The sequence below is a fragment of the Chionomys nivalis genome, chromosome 26 (genome assembly GCF_950005125.1).
Source record: "Chionomys nivalis chromosome 26, mChiNiv1.1, whole genome shotgun sequence".
Taxonomy (NCBI): Eukaryota; Metazoa; Chordata; class Mammalia; order Rodentia; family Cricetidae; genus Chionomys; species Chionomys nivalis.
In genome coordinates this window covers 33,349,314-33,365,720 of record NC_080111.1, presented here as the reverse complement: position 1 = coordinate 33,365,720, position 16,407 = coordinate 33,349,314, and the positions used below count along the sequence as shown (strand labels likewise).

General features: G+C 37.1%; 1 pseudogene; it reads right to left on the bottom strand.

Moving 5' to 3' along the window:
* Window positions 1-11,121: 11,121 nt before the first annotated feature.
* LOC130867126 (uncharacterized protein C9orf85 homolog) lies at window positions 11,122-11,583 on the bottom strand (annotated as a pseudogene).
* Window positions 11,584-16,407: the final 4,824 nt, after the last annotated feature.

Here is a 16,407-nt window from a genome sequence, read left to right as displayed (position 1 = left end):
TGCTGAATCCTTCCCAGAAGAATCTCTACAAAGATGTGATGCTGGAGACCTTCAGGAACCTCACTATATAGGTAAAAATGATTTCCTTCATGTTTCAAAATATGGAGACAACTTTTCCTTGGCTTATAATGTTGTTCTGTAATTTGATTTAGAAAGAAGAAAATGAGATGAATAACACAACCATAGTTCTTACGTGTGCTTAAGATAATGAGCTAACTGTTGTACAATATTAAACAATATAACATACATATTCTGGTACTGTATTTCAGGGTACATTTTGGAGGACTGTAACACTGAAGAACATAGTCAATGTTCTAGAAGACCTGCAAGGTAATTTGCTTGTGCAAGTTTATAACAATGTGCCTCTGATGCGTTTTTAATATGTCCTGGAAAAATTAATCAAAATCAGCAGTGTAAATAAACACAGCTTTAAATGCATTGATGGTTATTAAATTCTCACAAATCCATATTCCTCAGTTTCTCATATGTGAATTGAATTTGCAAGGCGTTCATTTAAGAAAAAGTCAAGGAAGCAATGACTAAACAGATATCACCATTCAAGTCACAGCATCACGAGAGCTATGTAGTAGATCTGCCAGTCCATTTGTTTCTTGCTACTTATGACAAAAAAATGTATACACATTTTAGTGATGAGTATATCTGCAAACTTTCTACTAAATCAATAGCCTATGGTAAGACTTGGATTACTCGTATATTTTTTGTGACATGTTAAGTTTAGTGAAAGTAGCAGTTAGAGTCAAGGGTCAAGGGGCTGTTGTTGTGGAGAAACCTTAATATCTATACCACAAGTCTATGAGGAACAGCAAGTCAAACCATGATGATTCAATGTGGAAATCTTTTATTCACTATTCTTCCTTTACTATGTATATTATATGTTACTCTACACAAGTGTATGAGAATATGGATATGGAAAGATGTAGCATACGTCTCATTAAGAACAATTAGAAGATAAACTGTACCTCCCATGGAGAGTATACTTGTTCAATTAAATCCAAGTATACAATTAATTGGTTTTCTATCATCATTGTTAATACATAAACAACCTCACATTACAAAAATCCTTATGAGTTCTAGGTCTGCAAATACTTCTTGGTGTCTTAGTTCATTTAGCCAATGTATAATGATTCATAGTATACTAAAATTTATGAATGCAGTAAAGTTGGTAAGTCACTCAGTGTATGTAGTTCTTTTCAAAAATGTAAAAAATATCATAGAAAAAATATAGGGATAGGTATAAATGAAATAGTAAACCATGACACAAAGGAATTTATCATCACAAATATTTTTCCAGATGCAAAATGACCCCTAATGAATGAAAAAAACATGATTTTTAACAGTTATAAGACCTTAATATTTGATTCACTTTTACAATTCGAACAAACTATGAAATTAATTCATACAGATATGAGGTTCAACAGTGTATTGAATGTGGTAAAACTTTTACATGTGTCAATTTTCCTTGCAGGATTGAAAGAAATCAAACTGGAGAGAAGTTTTCAGTATATTCTCATTGTGATAAAGCCTTGTCTTATGACATTCACCTTCTAAGAAATGAAAAAACACATACTGGAGAAAATTGCTGTGAAATGAAGCAATGTGGTAAAGCCTTTGCTTATCACAGTCATCTTCAAATGCATGAAAGAACACACACTGGAGAGAAACCCTATGAATATAATCTAGATGTTAAAGACTTTGTTCTTTATGAAAATCATCAAAGTCATAAAAGACCACATAATGAAGAAAAATCATATGAATTTAATCTGCTTGGTAAGGCCTTTGCTAATCACAGTCATCTTCAAAAGAGTAAAAGAACACATACTAGAGAGAAACCCTATGAATGTAATCAGTGTGGTAAGGCCTTTGCATATCACTGTGAACTTCAATTGCATAAAAGAACACATTCTGGAGAGAAACCTTATGAATGCAATCAGTGTGGTAAGGTCTTTGCTCAACGTGGTAATCTTCAAACACATAAAAGAACACATACTGGAGAGAAACCCTATGAATGTAATCAGTGTGGTAAGACCTTTGCTCAACACAGACATCTTCAAACACATAAAAAAGGACATACTGGAGAGAAACCCTATGAATGTGATGAATGTGATAAGGTCTTTGCTCACAACCGTGCTCTTCAATTCCATAAAAGAACACACACTGGAGAGAAACCCTATGAATTTCATCAATGTGGTAAGGACTTTGCATGTCACAATCATCTTCAATTGCATAAAAGAACACATACTAGAGAGATACATGTGAATGGAATCTGTCGTGAATCCTTTTTCCCAATCATCTCCAAATATGTAAAATAAGCCATCCTATTGAGAAACTCTGGGTTTAATGTGTGTGTTCTTTAAAAACATTAGAAAAATCATACTGTAGTGATACTCTATGAAATTCAGTGTCAGAATGTTTAGTGCTTCATATAGGTGTAAGAATTTTTGTGTGTAATCAATCTGATTAAGTTTGTGCATATTACCATAATCTTTGGACCTGTGGAAAAAACTGAGGGCTTATTGTAAATTATTCTTTAACCAAAGGCAGTTATTGTATAGAAAAGAATTTTATAGTGTCAACAATTTGTTCAAGCATCATGATACATCTTGTTATTTTAGTTTGAAGTGGCAAACTAATGAACAAACATTTTATGAAGCATTATTGGTTGGAGAAAGGGTATTCAAAGAAACATACATTGGTCCTGAAACCAGAGCCAAAAGAAAGCACCTTGTCTCTGAATCTAGAAGTATAAAGAAACAACATCTCTCTGAAAACAGCTAAAACATAAAAGGGGCCAGTAAAGAAACACAATTTGGCTTTCAAACCAGATCTATAAAAACAAACTCTATCCTTGTCCAATTGAGCACAAAGCAACGAATCCCTCAGCAGAAAATCAAGCTCATCTCTGAGCTTTTTCAGGATCAGGGATTGAAATCCAGCAAATTCCCACCATCAAAATCTCCTTTGCTCTCTGTTACTAAGAAGTCTTATTTGAGCCATATGCTCATTCAGTGTACAGCTGCCCCTTTCCACACTTGGCAGAGGTACTCATGTTTTCTTCCTTCTCAAATGAATCTGATTCAAGATTTATGAGAATACCTCTTTCACTGGAATGTTTCAGAAAATCCTGGAGTGGAGCCAAGATACAATTGATGCTTCTGTTTGGGAACTTACTTAGTTCAGAAGATGACAGAAGAATTGGACATATATTATGAAATATTCCCTTGGGAGTAGAGGAGATCAGCACCAGATATTTATTTCTACTGGGAAACTTTCTTTTTTTTTTTTTCTTCTGTTTTTTTTGAGACAGGGTTTCTCTGTAGCTTTGGAGCCTGTCCTGGAACTAGCTCTTGTAGACCAGGCTGGTCTCTAACTCACAGAGATAGATCCACCTGCCTTTGCCTCTGCCTCCCAAGTGCTGGGATTAAAGGTGTGCACTACCACTGCCCAGCCTGGAAAACTTTCTTAGAAGAATTAATTTCTTTTACTTCAAATCTAAGTTTGATTTTTCTTTACATGAACCAATTCATTGTGTAAGTAAGCTATACGATGACTCTCAGCTCCTCTTTTACAGAAATGAATGAATATTTACAGGAGAAAAGTGAAAAACTGTCTTAAAAGTTGTTTTCATTGTAGTTATGTGATGTATGTGTGTGTCTCTTGTGTGGATTTGAATGTGCATTCTGTATCCACATAAAGTTAATACCTTGGATATTATTGCAGAAGAAATTACCAGAAGCTGTCAAACATCTGACATTAGTTCTCACCTAGGCATGACTCTAGTGCCTTAAATATTTTAAGTCTATTTATATCTTTTTGAAGTCTGGAAATAGGAACACACTCTTAGAAAAAAGAAAGTTCAATTCATGACAACAATTGGTTAATTTCTTTAGACATCACAGTTTTCTTTAGCTTTAAGTAAAATTTTTTATCATAGCCTTGAAGGAAGTAAATTCCATACCATGTTTAATCAAGACTGGTGGAGATCATTGCATTGTGGTTTCTACATTGAAATATTTGAAATATGTACTAAAATGAGCTATATGTGTGGCAAATCCATTTAGTGAATTCTAGTTTGCAGTCTTTATATTACTTCTATGGATTTTGTTCGTCTTTTATTGTGCCTTTACCAAGTGATGGGTATTTTTCTGCTATAATGTATAGAATGGTAAACCTATCATACTTGTGTCCCATCGGTTATTGAAGTGTCAGGCCATGTGGAAACATACTTTTCAAGTAAATGTTTTGGGTTGTTTCTGGTTTTGATTTTTATCTTTTCACAAATTCCCTTCAGCTTTTGTTTGTTATTAATCCTAGCTTGGATGTCAGTAAAAATTTAGGGTTAATTTTGAACTCATGGTGCTCATATGTCTGCCCCCTGTATACAAGTCCAAGGGTATGATGAACTCCAAATGTGTGTGGTTTTTCAACAGAATTTGACAATATTCACATTAAAATGACTGATAAAATAAATAAGAAGAAACATTAGATACCTTATGTGTATTCAAATAATTATTTTCATTTATCTTTTATAGATGTAATAAAGTAGTATAATCAACAATCAACTGTTTATCTGACACCATAACTTAATGTTCTTTTCTTTTAAAATTTTTTGATCTTTAAAAAAAAAAAATTTTTTTGATCTTTATTGAGCTCTACATTTTTTGGTGCTCCCCTCCTGCCTCTTTCCTTCCCTTCAACCCTCTCGCAAGGTCCCATCCTCCCAATTTACTCTGGAAATCTTGTCTTTTTCTAATTTGCATGTATATTAGAACTTTGTATGTCTCCTTAGTGTCCTCATGTTGTCTACGTTCTCTGGTACTGTGATTTGTGGGCTGGATTTCTTGGCTTTATGATTATAACCCACTTAATGACTGAGTACATGTGATAATTGTCTTCTGTGTATGGGTTACCTCACTCAAAATGATGTTTTCTAGCTCCATCCATTTTTCTGAAAAATTCAAGATGTAATCGAGGTTGGGATTCTAGTCTTGCCCATCAGAGTCTTTTGCCACTGAGTCATCTCATTGGTGCTCAAATTCAATTAGAAGAAATATTACAACAGTAAAGTTTTATTTTCTTTTCAAATTGTAAATGTAATTACATACAAGAATAGAGGACCTTGGGACAATTTGAATAGTCAATCTGCTATGCATGTGAAAATATTCTTACCAGCACAGATTTTTTAATTTCTTCATTCTGAGAACAAGACATGTATTTATACTTTCTCAGAACCAAAATTACATGCCAGAAAATTGCATCATTTATTAAAGTTCATTGCCTTTAAATCTGATAACCTAGCTTCTATATCTTGTTTACCCTCATACTCTTACATTTTTTTCATATTTGTTGACTTCATCAGTTACTTACACACATTCCTACATCATCTCATTCACAATTTTTAAACCAAAGAAAGTGTCTTTGAGTGTTTTTGCAGTCAATTGACTCCCTAGGTTTAAGGACTAAACTCACAAAGTAGAAGTAGATCATAGACCACTGTTAATTTTCCTATCTGTGCTACTTACACAGCATGGCACAGGTATATTCACGAAAACACACTTCAAACATGTTTATTTTATTTTTTTATTGGTTTTTCGAGATAGGGTTTCTCTGTAGCTTTGGAGCCTGTCCTGGAACTCTCTTTGTAGACCAGGCTGGCCTCGAACTCACAGAGATCTGCCTGCCTCTGCCTCCCTCAAACACTTTTAAATGGATGGAATTGACAATGCAATAAAAATGACTCATGATTGTGAACATATGAAGTGATTTGGCCATTTAAATTATACAATTTGAAGAAATGTTGTTATTTATCAAAACAATGAAGTTCCCTTTTAAGTCTTTCATTATGTTTTTTTGACTCAATATGTATATGTATATTGTATTATGTATATGTATATTGTATTATGTATATGTATATATATTTATATATATAAATAAATATTAAAAAAAGACAAAGAAGACAAAGCCTATCCCAAGTTAAGGAAGTTTTCCTAATAAAATCTAGCTGGAGTCAAATGGATTTCAACAACCTTTTCATGTTGAATAAAAGACCAAAGGTGGGCTGCAGCCACAAACACATGACCTTAACACCTGAGCATATCTGTCCTGGAGAATCAAGTCAGGGCTCCACACATTCTTTGATTTGCAGAAATACAGGGGTGTGGCCAGAAGGTTCATAACCTAGGCCCTCAGGTCAGCAAGAGAAAGAAGACACCGTACGAGTAAACTTAATGTTTCTTAAAAGAACTGCCTATTTTCTGCAAATGCCGATTCAGAAAGCCATCTGTAAAAGGAGGCAAGCCTCTGATCACTGAACTCTAGCATAGCCCACCAAAGAAAAGGCAGTTACCAAGAAGCTACATTTGTCTATGTACTTTTGTGTTTAGATTCCTTTTCCAAGGTATTTCAGATTTTATCTGAAAATTTTGGCCACACATTGGAATGCCATTTTAATTTTATTTATTTATTTTTTGTTTTGTTTTTTTTTGTTTTTGTTTTTTGTTTGTTTGTTTTTTTTTCGAGACAGGGTTTCTCTGTGGTTTTGGAGCCTGTCCTGGAACTAGCTCTTGTAGACCAGGCCAGTCTCGAACTCACAGAGATCCGCCTGCCTCTGCCTCGCAAGTGCTGGGATTAAAGGCGTGCGCCACCACCGCCTGGCGATATTTTTTTTTGTTGTTGTTTGTTTTTTGAGACAAGGTTTCTCTGTAGCTTTGGTGCCTGTCCCGGAACTACCTCTTGTAGACTAGGCTGGTCTTGAACCTTGAACTCCTAGCGATCTGCCTGCCTCCTCCTTCCGAGTGCTGGTATTAAAGGCGCGCGCCACCACCACCCAGCTGGATTAGTGTGATCTTTAGAGTATAGTTGGAGGAAGTAGGTCACTGGAGATGTGCCGTGTAAGTTATATATTTCCCTGGCCTTTCCTGTATTCCTTCTCTCTGCTTTCTCGTCCCCATGTAAATTCTCAGTAACCTTTTCAGTCATTGTGAATTTCTGCCTAATGACACAGGAATAAACAACTGTGAACAGTTGTTCCCAGAAGAATGCCACACCTATACTGGGCCTTCTGCAAGAACAATCAATTGATTAGACTTTTGTGATTGTGGAGAGGTTTGGATGATGTAGGTTTAGAGCACAATTATTGTTTATCTTAGATTATCTTTAGTCCCTTTAATAGTTATTTGTCTTAGTGTTCTATTTTCTGTACTAAGGGATTTTAAAGGACTTCTCAACATAGTTATTGATTTGCAATATGCAAAAAGAGTAATTTTGCATATTGAAACCACAGAATTTATACCCCATGATGCAGAATTGACTCCATTGTTTCTTCAGGTTCAAGATATAATCAGGAATAGGCTTTTTCTTATATACATAATAAACATTAGATCCCACATGGGTCTGTCAGGTCCTCTAGCATAAGGAAATGTAGAAACTGAAAAATTATTGTTTGGAAATGTGATTATGACATCAGAATTCATAAAAATATCATGTCAATAGCAGAGGATTGAAAAAATTCTTTTCTATTACATGGCAAGAATCTGTATAAACAAACACCACTGTGTTTGAGAACTAACAGATGTCATGACTTTGTCTTTTTCTACTTCCCATGTATATTAGATTCATGTATGCCTCTTTTAGGTTCCTCATATTGTCTAGGTTCTCTGGAATTGTGAATTTTAGGCTGGTTTTTCTTCGCTTTATGTCTAAATGTTACTTATGAGTGAGTAAATACAATATTTCTTTCTGGGTCTGGGTTACCTCAACCACTATAGTGTTTTCTAGATCCATCCATTTGCCTGCAAATTTCAAAATTTCATTATTTTGCTGTGTAGTACTCAATTGTGTAAATGTAGCCCACTTTCCTTGTTCAATCTTTGGTCAAGGGACATATACGTATTTTTCACTACCTGCTGCCTAGTGATTTGGATGTAGCGCTCTCAGGTCTTTCTTTAGTACCAAGTCTGCATGCACACCACCATGCTTTCTATTCAAGTGAGAACCCACAAAAGTGTATTTAACAATTTATTCAGGGTTCAAAGGAAAAATAAACTCAGAAATAGAGAACTAGGTAGAGGCCACTGTTATAGATGCTCCTGTCATGTAATTCTCCCAAGAGCTATGATGACCAACAGCCAGGATTGCACCAGCTCTGACTAACAAAGAGAGAACATACACTTCTACTCCCTTTTTTTGGTCACATTTACAGAGAAAACCATACCCATGGTAAGTCATGCCTATTTGTCAAAGGCTATCTAAAATATATCTCAGATTGACTTTGAAAGTATACCAGATATGATGAATTATAATTGATGACTATTAATTTATATTTCATGATATTCTAATTCGTTGACAATAATAGCTTTCAAGGTGTACAAATTTGCATTAAATTGTTAAATAGGGTATATAGGTACAATACTTTGATCGAGATTAGAAACATATATATATATATGTATATATGTAATTTTCTAACAAAACAACTGTAAATTTGTATCAATTTATAAAAATCCATATCAATATAAACTGAGATTACCCAAGCACCATCAAAAATAGACCATCCAAAGGAAATGCTTAACATTCCAACAGCTGTAGATAGGATCATCTACCAGCACACACTCACCAGGGCACCCCTAGGCAAATGTCAGCCAATCATGGGTCCTGAACCTTAGAAACCCCTCACCCCCACATTTACGACTATAAAACCCCAACTCTAACTCAGCTCAGGCCTCTCCAGTTATTCCAATACGCTGGACATGCAGAGAGACCGAGTTTGTAAACTTGCATAAAATAAAGACTCTTTGCTTTTATATGTAGGACTTGATCTCCTTGTTGGCTTTCTGGAGACTTTGCAGATTTGGGCATGACATATTTATGTATTTCAGCATACTTATTTACCCACACTTAACAAGGATGAAGTTGGAAGGGATTTGTGGCAGAGATGGAATAAAGAGATAAAAAATGATGTATTTTCTTCTGATTAACAATTTTTAAAGATTAATTATAAATTAAAAAGAGGGGCTAGATAGATGGCCTAGCAATTAGAGCACTGGCTGTTTTCACAGAGGACGCTGATTCCATTCCTAGCCCCTGCATGCTAGCTCACCATTTGTTCTGATTCAAGTCCGAGGTATCTCATCCCTTCTTCTGCCCTCTGTAGGTACTGGGCATAGACGCATGCAAACAAAATACTATATAACTAAGGTTTTTTTTTTTTTTTTTTTTTTTGGTTTTTCGAGACAGGGTTTCTCTGTGGTTTTGGAGCCTGTCCTGGAAATAGCTCTTGTAGACCAGGCTGGTCTCGAACTCACAGAGGTCCACCTGCCTCTGCCTCCCCAGTGCTGGGATTAAAGGCGTGCGCCACCACCGCCCGGCTAAAGATATTTTAAGGTTAGAAAAAAGAAAGATTGAAATTCTCTACAGTGATGTCCTGACCCTTAGATAGACAGCAAGCCAGGGCTAGTTAAAATGGGCTCCTTCTTACCTTGCATGGAAGCAGCTGTGGCCTTCTGCCTTGCCACCCTGCTCATAGCAAAAGCAGCTTTGCTCTGAGAGTAACAGAGATCATCATAACTGTTCATCCAGGAGCATTGTATAGAGGGCTGTTAGGTGACTTTTCCTTGAAGTTTTCTGGTTTTGTGTTCTCTATCTTTTGTGTGTGTGAGATATATGGTGTTGGTACAGTTATCTTTTAGATCAAACATCAAGATTGACAATCAGCTTCTCACAGTGTCATCTACTTGATTTTCAAGTAAGACCTTATGGTAAAATATAAACATGCCAGAGACATTTCTTTCCATCATTTGTCTAATTTAAATATGTTCCTACAAGACTTCGTGGTAAGAATGTCCCTAAATATCTGTTTTTACATTGTAATCATGTTCACTAGTGGATTTGTTAATTTATCATGCATAAGAAAAGGGAGAATATTACATGAGCATGTTCAGACGTCCTAAGTAAAATCCCCATTCTTCCTTTGTTGAGGAAAAACACTATTTTGAAATTAACTTCAGGGCACTTTGTGCATCCTGCAAGCAATAATTTTTTCTCATTTCTTTTGTCTTGGCTGTTATAATGGCTATTTTTGGTAGTCAAACTGACTACCTCTGGAATTAACGAATACACAATGGATTAATTATACGTGAAAGAGATTTTACTTAAAGGTTTTGTTTTTTGTTTTTGTTTTAAAGCCAGGGTTTCATATTTATCTTAATGGTTCAGAAAATATATATGCACATATATACATATACATACATGTCATATATACATATGTGGGGATTAAGACACAAATAAAACATAATAAAACATTAAAATTGAGAATCGATGAACAGAATGTGGAAAAGTTCATTGTATTGCCTCACCACCTTTCTATCACTTTTGGATTTTAAGCATACACACACATTCAGCAATCACACAAAGCTAACCTACACTGTCCACAAGTAGAACCACTGGCAGCAAAGTGAGAATTCAGAGCAATGTAATAGCTTACATGGAAGAGCATCACTGGAGCGTCTGACACTGCGAGTATCTCCATTGAGTATGAAGGCTAGTTTCCTTTCCAGTTATTAATTATATACTCCACACATTTTTTTTTCTGAGTATGTATTTCCAAACTGGAAAAGGTAAAAACAATGGAATGGCATATATAAAAATATTTTGAAGGAAAATCACTACACCTGATTTTATGTGTGTTTGTGTATAAAAATAAATGGTTTTGCTTTGTAAGATATGAAGGGGCTTTTGCTAAGGAAGTTACACACGTGAGGTCAGGTTACAAAAATGTACTCACTATGAGTTAATCATCTTAATTTTCCAAGAGATATTTCTGTACAACCAGCAATTCTCAACACCGGATAGTGTGACATTAGATAATATGCTTTTCTGAACAATTTCCATAGATTGTACAACAGGCCACAGGAACTTTCCATACATATTCGGTATATGCAGCTCAAGTTTTATTGTGAAAACCTGAAAGTTTCTGTTATTCAAATGTTATAAATAAATTATACTGCTCATGCATCAGCTCTGCCTGTTTTGGACAGCCTTTTCGACTCCCACATTGGATGTCTCTGTGTCTGCCAATCCTCTGCAGTTGCCTCGGTGCTGTCAGATCACCTAAGAGTCCCCATCTTCCCCATCTGAGTCAGTGCCAGCGTCTAAATCCTCATCACAGTCTTCCTCCCCTCTGCAGCTTCGTCTACAGTTAGAACCTTGATTTTCAGTATTTGCTGAATTTTCTGGTTCTTTATTAAACAGAATAACAATGTCTTCTTTCTTTCCACATTTTGCTCAAACTTCAAGCTCATAGGCACATGGTCTACATATTATGTGATAAGAGTCCTTTACTGTCTTCTGTAAACATGTAACACACTTCTTAGGCTTTGACAGCAGTTTGTATTTGCTGTATTTTACACGCCACTCGAGAACTTCTTTGCAGCGCTGACATACTCCATCATGAAGTTTTGCATTAATTTTCTTGGTCTGAACACACTTATCAAACTTGTCATTTTTGAAGGTAAACATATTCTGGTGCTTCTGTGGCCTGGAGCAAGCAACATTGCCTTTCTGGGAACTCATCACCAAATCACAAGCCTACATAAAGGTTTTGAAATGGGAAAATCTTCCATTAATCTGGATAGTTTGAGTTAATTGGTCCCACCTTTAGCTGCTTGGTGGCCATGCACACTTTTAACACCATGAATCAGGAGCAAGAGGTGTGGTACCCTCATCCCTTATCAAAGGGCGAGAAGAAATTTCCTAGCAGAATGTTTTCTCAGGAAGATAGTGACCTTCCCCTCTCCCACCTGCAAGATTTCAAGCAGAAGTTCACTTAGGTCAGCCCAGCCATCCACCTGGTACAGGCTGTTAAATATGGCCTAACTCAAGAACAGTGGCCTTGCTCTAAGAACAAGGAGAAAGCAGACATAACAGAATGGGAGGGAGCAAAACTCCTTGTACCCATGCCAAAGCAGCGTCAAAGATTCTCTTTGTAGTTATGCCTTTAAAAGCTTACCCCACAGAGGAGATACAACTCCTCTCTACCTTGCTGAAAGGGGATGGAGATGAGTTCCAAACATGCTTGCATTTTGCTGATTAAACCTTGCTTATTACAGTCTGGGCCTCTCTGGTGGTCTCTCTCTCTGGGGGTCATAATCTGGTCACAACAAAAGGCACTGGGATTTTTTGAGTTTGAGACCACTCTGGCCTACTGAACGAGTTCCACACCTACACAGAAAAATCCTGTCTTGAAATCACCAAAACAAGAAAATCTGAATCAAACAAGACTATAATCTAACTTTAACCTTCTCACCTTCTGGTAGCAGCAATTACATAGAAAGTATATTGAAGTAGAAAAGTCTCTTTTTGTCAACTTGCTCTGGCTACCAAGCTCACTCCTTTACTAGTACTAGAGACTACTTCTTTGAAATTTTGGTGAATACTTAAAACCAGCTGAGACATTGAACCTCATGGGCTGAACAACTACTGGATTCTTTACTTGATCTTTGGGAAAAAGGCTGAGAAGCAATCTACTGGATTCTTCAATTGTCATTTATAAGTAGCTATTTTTAGACAACCTGAAACACAGCTTGTGAGACTTTCTAATAAGCCCACTTTTTACATACATGTTGAGATTCATTCTACCTTTCCTGTTCATGTAGAGAATCTTGAATACCACAGTTGTATATTTTATCCACCTGACCATGGAGGAAGATGTGCTGGCAAACAATAATGCTCATGAAGACATTCCTTCTAGTTCCATTATTCTCTACATATTCACATTTCCATGAACAGTACTCTTTTTATTATTATTCATTTCCCTGGAGTTTGCTTTGAATTTCAGTAATAAAACCCATAAAGCAATGGAGCCATCATCCAGACTTCTGATGGGGGAAACACCTATCATTTTGTTTGAGATCTGGCTCCTGCTTTTCTCTTTTCTGTTGTGTGAATCCTTGGGAAAACCATGTAAAAAGTACCTTCAATTCTTCTGACCTCAGCTGGAAGCCACAGAACAAACATCTCCTTTTGTGACCTTAAAACTCTCTTATCTGTTAATATTCTGGGCATTCTTTCCCCTGTGGGACAGGAGTTCACTGTACCCACCTAGCACAGCACAGTGAACTCACTGTACAAGCTAACTGGCCACGTCGTACTCTGGAGGTAAAAGGGAAAGCTCCTATGGCGTCCAAGATTATGATTATGTCAGCTTTTATAGCCAGGGGCAAGTGCTATTGAAATGCATATCTCAGCCAATCAAGAAATGATCTTTGACTCAGGTGGATGGAATGGCCCGAAATCTATGTGCTGTCTCTTTAAGTACACTTCAGTCCTGTGGGAGGTGTTCTTGTCACTCAGGTCTCACTAGCCAATCAGGCCCTCCAGGTGATCTGCCAGTCAGATGTTTTGCAGGGCTCTTCCGGGTTTCCGCATTCAGTCTCTGCTGGCACCGGTGGTTTCCAGTGTTCCAGTGAAGTTGCTGTTCACTGAGAGCTTTGGCTAGCTGAGAAACCACAACATGGTGAGTGGGAGAATGCTGTCTCCAGATGGGGAGAAGCAGAGGGTGAGGTGCCGGAGACAGTATGTTTTGTCCTGCCAGGATCGGTGTGGGAACCTGCCGCCATAACCTGCCTTGTGAAGTCCCACGTGGTCCTGTTAATTCCTAGACCTAGGGACAGACCTCTGACTAACTTTGCGCTTTGGGCTTAATCCTCTTAGAGAATTGGGAGCAGGGTGCTGTGTGTTCAAACATCTTACTTGTCAACTTCAATATGCCAAAGTCAGGGAAGCCTAGTATCTTCAGCATCTTCTCTATGTTGAGCACTTTGCATTTAACCTTTACATACAATCTCCATTTATGTTTAACTATGTGGATGATGTCAAGGCATCTCACCTGTTGGGTAGCACTGCACTTCTAAGCTGCAACATAGAAGAGGAGAATTGCTGATACAAAGGATTCGCCAATGCCTTGGAAATAGTTCAGTCTCACAAAGTAGAATTTAGCTGAGGGAGGACTGCCTCTAAATCACCCAAAAGATAAATGTATTTTAATCAGGGCTGTTAGAGTTTAGGATGCTAAGGTACACATTGTTCAACTGGATTGTCCAGATATTTGGCTACAAACCATTACAAAGAATCCACTGTTGATTTAAAACCAGACACCAGGCATATCCCTGTATCAAAAAACAATGTCTATCAAGCCTTTCAAGGAGGCATTACAGTTTGGCACCGTAAGTGTGTGAAGTGATTTCTCAATGAAAGTTATATTAATTCTAGAACAGCTGCATTTCCATCCTGTTAGAAAAACAGTTTATGAGACAAGTTCTCTTATGTTGATTCAGGTGCCCTAGGTCTGCTGCTGCCCAGGGCAATGACCTTGCTGTCCTGTATATTACGCTTTCAAAATTCCTACAAAAAATGACTGTACAACCTCACAGTTTTAAAATTATGCATGTGAGTCATGCAGTTGACTATGCATTGCACTTGCAGGGAAAGGATTTGCATATGGAGCATTCCTTCTGTCCTCAGACTACAATAGGAGGAAGAGTTTATTGAAGCTGGTGGAGACACAGTGCAGAAAAGGAGAGGCTGGACTGAGGGTAAAGACATTTCCCCTTCATAAGCAGTTGAGATTAGCTATGTGGATTCAGGTCGTCAATTGTAGATGCTCTATGAATGTCCTGATTAACCATTGTTTGCAGTCCTCAGACCAGCACAAAAAGGAATCTGGGAAAGGGACTGACCTTATCTTTAAACCTAATTGCTATATTTACAGTAGTTCATCTACAATAGAAGATGTGGGCAAAATGTTGTGTCCCTACTCTACAGGACTTTTCTCTATTAAGACATTGATCTATAGAGAAAATACATGAAAAATTTTTACTGTGCTCTAATACAAATCCCTTGTCTCTGGAGTACAAGACAATAAAGTCTGTCTCAGGTTTTCAAAATAGTTTTTGAGATGACAACTACATCATATTTACATTTTCCTTGCTGCTTCCAACTGCAAAGACCGCTAGATTGTTTTCTAATTCCTGGTCTGTTCTTCTTTAACAACAGTTACAAAGTGACCACAGGTACACAGTAACAATAGTTACTTTATGAATGTGACCTGTTTGTCTGTAGGATTTCCCATCTCTGAGCCAATGGGATGGCTGAACTGGAAAGTGGGTATGTAATGCAATATGCACACTAAGGACCCTGTACTTTAGATGAGAAAGAGGATGTGCTCTAGTAGAGTGGGAAATTGTGAGTTAAATACAAACTGTCTAAACTGGGGCCCTGTCTGCTGGGCTGGGAGGGCAGGACTGGAAGGATTGTGCTGTCTGAGTCATTTGATCTCTAATCCTCCTGTAGAGCTGCTAATATTGAGAGGCCCAGCTGGGTGGCCCTAGCTAGTGAGGGATTCTGGGAAGGGTTAAAAGTCAAGAGTACTAGTGGGAGACTGTGAGTTCTTTTCATGATTCTCTTCTGTCTCTGCTATAGGAGGTGGTAAGAAACACCATAAGCAATCCTGTAATAAGTGGGTAGGGGGTGTTCAGAGCAGGCTGTTGAAATGTCATTTCTGCTGAGACTTGGAACTACCATGAGCTAGACTGTAGTTATGTTGGTCCATGTGGTTCATGTTGGCAGTGGCCCTTGTTCTCTGAGCCTCTTTGTGTATAGAAATACTGCAGCCCTGGAATGGAAGGAAATGATGCTGGTTGTATCTCTGTCCAGAGTACACACATGGGCACTGCTTTTGTTCTACATTGGGAAGAGTGATTAGAAAACTGAAGGTTTAGTTTCTAGAAGTTCTGAATATTGCATTCCAATTTCAGGTTTGTGTTATAAAGATTACAAATTGTTTAGGACCTGGTAGAGCAATAGTTGAGTAGAGTGCTTTTAACACGGTGTTACCACTAGCTGCAATGGTGTGATCCAGTGAAGCTTAGTTCTAGGGGACAAAAGGAGTTTCTGATGTGCAGAGATTTCTCAGTTGTGCAATGTGTTAAACAGGTAGATAGGGCACAGTCCACATATTCTGCTCTATGCCATGTAGCAGGAAGCAGATTTTAAATCATTTTTAGGTTGTTTTGATATTGTAAAAAATTAACTAGATTAACACTTCATCAGGCATCCTAAAATATATGCTCAGTTAACAGAAAGGAGTAATTAAGGCCATAGAGATAGGTTACACAATAGATTATTAACTTTTAAATTTTTAATTGCTAGTAAAAAGGACACAACAGCTGTGAGGAGACATTAGATAATAAAAAAGCCCTGCTATATTAAACCAACCTGTATGCTTTAAAGATTCATTGCATTCAGAATAAAAACCACAATATGTGTTAAATTGGGGAATAAAGTTATAGAGAACACTTCAATCCTTAAAGATTAGCTTCAAACAAAAAGATCTCTTGA